Raw genomic sequence first — 4,298 nt, forward strand, 5'->3', positions numbered from 1 at the left:
TTGTTTGGGGTGGGAGAGCTGGGATCACGATTTTCTCACTCTGTGCCCGAAATCATGGAAACAGCCATCCTTCGCCTCACTATTTTACATTTTATAGGCTTGAACTTAAAATTCTCGTCCATGGCGCAGTGAAAAGCTTTGAAGGCCGAGGTTCTGGGATCAGCGTTGCCCCTTGGGGGATAAGTGACCTTGGGAAGGTCACTTCCCTTTACCTAGCCTCGTAAAATGAACTTCGGGGGTGGGGCTCTGTGTCGTCAGGCTTGTGAGGGGAGATCGTCCATCACCTTTTAGTTACAGGCGTTGGCGGGGGGGAGCGGCGCATTACATAATTGGAATATCAGTGAAGTTCTTTGAGGACCCCTACAATTCTGACCTCCATAGTAACTGGATTTGTGCGTCTCTTTGCGCCTTGCTCGTATTAGGCGCTTAATTAACTGTTGCTAACTGATTATTGAGTGAATCCCAGGCAAATTACTTTCGGATTTCACCTTCATAAATCCAGACCCCCGCAATTCCTCTTACAGGCGGAACCAGGAATATTGCGGCGATGGTTAATAATCCCGCAGTAGGGTTGCTGATGTAAAGCGATTTGCAGATGTAAAGGGCAATAAACATTCCTGGGAGGAATCCAGCGAGATTCCAGAAGTCTCGGAGGGAGCCGTGGGTGTGCGCCGCCCGGCCATGAGGGCGGGGGTGGGGCGGGCAGTGCCGCAGTGGCTACTGCCGGGGAGCCGACTGCAGGGGTGGGGTCGACTCTTGAGGCTGCTTGGTCGCGGCTACCGCCCTCCACCCTCAACCCGCACCCATTCCCCAGTTCCTCTGGCCAAAGGAGTGTGTGTTTTTCAGAATTTCAGAGCTAGAACGCACATCAGGTACGATTGCTCTAATTCAGCCTTTCAATTTTACAAATGGGGGAAGGAAGGCTCAGGTTCACTCCGGCAAGTTGCACAGCTAGTCAGAGACAGATAAAAGCCAACATGTCTGGCTTCAAACTGGTGTCCCTTCCACCTCCCCTTTAGCCCCCTCAGCCCTTTTGGCTTCAGGTTGCCTGGCTCAGATGGTGGAATGTACAGTAAAGCTAAATATCGACTTCAGGGCTCCTCTAAAGGGTGCCAGTGGCATGCCTACTGCCCCATACAGCCCACAGCATGACACCAGGGCCTGGGGTGATGGCCAGGAGGGTCGTACTCCCCAAACCACAAGAGTTCCTCATTCCAGTGGCTGGAATGGCTACCCTTGTCCAGAGAGCCTGAATTGGCTGTCTTGAAACCAGTCTTAAACTAGCAGTTGATTATTTTTCATAGTTACCCAAGCCTCCCATTAACTTTTCTCAGTCAAGACAACAGCAGAAGGCATGGGTAGCCTGAACCCATGGAGACCCCTTTTCTGCTCATTGGAAGGTCTTTTCATGGTACAAAGAGGTTAGATCCTGTGAGGGAATGCTTCTTTAATGTCTCTCTCTCTCTTCCCTTTCTGTTTACCCAACTTCCTCTTACATTCTATATTCTATTTCCTCCCTGACTGTAGGCAGCTAAGACTGAGAAGACTGGTGCCCACCGCCGGCCGAGGGCCGTTCCAACCTGCTGATTTGAGGAGGAGTCTGGGATCCTTCACCTTTCTCGCTGGATCGATTGTACTTGGAGCTCTAGCGACAGAAGTAGCAGCTCTGCCGCCTGGTGGACATATGAGGCAGAGCACCCTTCTTCAATTCCAGAAGCAGCATCACGGCTAGGGGAAGAGATTTTCTTTGTTCACTGATGGAAATAGCAAAACTTGGCAGAAAAAATAATCCCAGTTTTTTCTCTCTTCAGTTTATTTCTGAGGATCTGAGTGATTTGGATGCAGAAAACACTTCTGTTGTTTCTCTCGCCCGGACTGCTTTTTTTCCTTCTGCCAAGTTTTGTTATCTCCATCAGAGTGAACAAGGTTTCCTTGCCCCTTCTCTCAAACCCTATTTCAAATTCCATCTCCTTCATAACAACTTTTCTGACTCCTCTCCTGTATATCTTATGAAATACAGCTGTGCACAGACCCAGCACACAGAGCACAGCTTACATGCTGTCTTTTTTTTTTTAAAATTTATTTATTTTTGGCTGTGTCGGGTCTTTGTTGCTGTGCGCGGGCTTTCTCTAATTGCGGCGAGCGTGGGCTGCTCTTCATTGTGGAGCACGGGCTTCTCATTGCGGTGGCTTCTCTTGTTGCAGAGCACGGGCTCTAGGCACATGGGCTTCAGTAGTTGTGGCACGTGGGCTCAGTAGTTGTGGCTCACGGGCTCTAGTGCGCAGGCTCAGTAGTTGTGGTGCACGGGCTTAGTTGCTCCGCGGCATGTGGTATCTTCCCGGACCAGGGCTCGAACCCGTGTCCCCTGCATTGGCAGGCAGATTCTTAACCACCGCACCACCAGGGAAGTCCTACATGCTGTCTTTACTGTTGTTTCCTTGAGAGTTGAGGCCAGGTCCTGGGTGTCTTTTGTGTTCATAGATGCCCAGCACAGGGCTGGGGACAAAACCTGCTCTCAAGCCCTTGCTGATTAATTGATTAATTAATTGATTAATTTCTCCAAAAGCAACTCCAAGCCTTTGCTTTGATAAACCTTCCTCTCAGTTCTTTGGAAATCTAGATAATGATCTAATCAAAGACAGCCTTGCACAAGAAATAGTTTCACAAAGCAGTTTCACAAGAGAACACCACCACCACCCAGAGAGGGATGAGGAAGTGTGGACTCTCCCTGAAGATGAGGAGGGTGGTGACATAGGAAAGTCGGAGGACAAAGAACTAGGAGAGGGGAGGCCTCTGCTCCTGGGATCGGAGAGGCAGCACACCGTCTAGAGCTGGGTTTCTGTCCAGACCCCACCACTTGCTGTGTGGCCTTAGGCAAGTTTACTCTGTTCTCTGTGCCTCAGTTTTCTCATCTGTAAAAAGAACTACTCACCTCCTAGTGATATGAGGAGGATAAATTGAGCTGATATATGCAAAGTGCAAGAACAGTGCCTGGCACATAGTAAGTGAAATATAGCAGTTTGTTGATCTGTTTTCCAACGTAGCTGTTTTATAAATGGAATGGGGGAAGGTTATAAAATCTCTTTGCTCCCTTCTGCACCGACCTTCCTGGGCAGTGCATGAGCTATGTGGTCATGCAGGTCTGGGTGGATTCCTGTCTCTGTTACTAGTTGTGTGACCTTGGGCAGATCACTCTACTTCTTGGAGCCTCAGTTTTCTCATCTGTGAAGTGAAGATAATTGTGTCTACTTCCAAAGACTGCAGGTACATTACATGATTATAAAAAGCCTGGCATATCAGGAGTTTAATAAACAGAAACTATAATAATATAGTTATAATATATATAATAATAATAATATATATTATATAATATAGTTATTATTATCTATGAGAGGAGCCACATCTAAAGGAGAAGAGACTCCCCGAAATCTTTGAGGTTTCAAGAAAGATTGAACGTTCTGAGTAGCAATGAGACCAGCTCAACTCCTGCAGCTTGGGGTTGGGAGGGTAGGCCCTGGGTCTGGGCCATGACTGGATATCACAACATCTGAAGAAACCAGGAATGGTTTGGCTTGTGTATCAGCTCTAGGGACATTTCCTGCCTGAGGACTGCGCTGAGGGTGTGGACCTAGTCGGGTCAGGTGCCAGCAGCGGGGGACCCATCCTTCCCACGAGGTGGGACTTTAGTAAAAGAGGGCGTGGGCAGGGTGGGCCTTGGAAACCTGTTGTTGTTGAGTGTGTGTGTGTGTGTGTGTGTGAGAGAGAGAGAGAGAGAGAGAGAGAGAGAGAGAGAGAGAGAGAGGGAATGGCCCAGAGACATCCTTCCCTGGGACTGGCCTCCCAGGCCTGGCACAGCCGCCCTCATGGCAGAACTTGCCTGCACAGCTCCTCAAAGCTGCCATTCCCAGCCCTGACCCAGGACATCCCAGAGTGATTGCCCCTAATTATCCAAGGGATGTGGGGAAGGAGGGTTGTCATAGTCTTACAGCCAATGTAACCTTAATTCCCTTCAGCTGCATGGATGGAAAAGTACTAAACGGCACATACAAATCGTGCAGTCCTTTGGGTTCTTTTAGAAGGGCGAAGGAGCGTTGCAAAATCCAACGATGATAGAGTGTCGCAACCCCAAATATGTTGGGAATCACTCTTACGGCTCTCACCCTTGACGGCTCTCGTCCCCTGTGACCCACAAGGAGTTGTGCGCCCTGACAGGCTGGGGTCTACACTAAGTAAGTTGTCGTTCTGGGATCCCAGACGGTCTTAGGAGCTCTTTGGGGATCACAGAGGAATCTGTGAGC

General features: G+C 49.2%; 1 long non-coding RNA gene across 1 annotated transcript; it reads left to right on the forward strand.

The window, feature by feature from the left end:
• The first annotated feature begins 755 nt into the window (after window positions 1–755).
• On the forward strand, window positions 756–2,070 carry LOC113627754 (uncharacterized). The gene is made up of 2 exons (XR_003435719.1): window positions 756–872; window positions 1,528–2,070. It is a non-coding gene; the product is annotated as an uncharacterized LOC113627754 (long non-coding RNA).
• The last annotated feature ends 2,228 nt before the right edge of the window (window positions 2,071–4,298 follow it).

Source organism: Aethalodelphis obliquidens, unplaced genomic scaffold (assembly GCF_003676395.1).
Source record: "Aethalodelphis obliquidens isolate GAN/ISIS:26980383/991018 unplaced genomic scaffold, ASM367639v1 scaffold21, whole genome shotgun sequence".
NCBI lineage: Eukaryota > Metazoa > Chordata > Mammalia > Artiodactyla > Delphinidae > Aethalodelphis > Aethalodelphis obliquidens.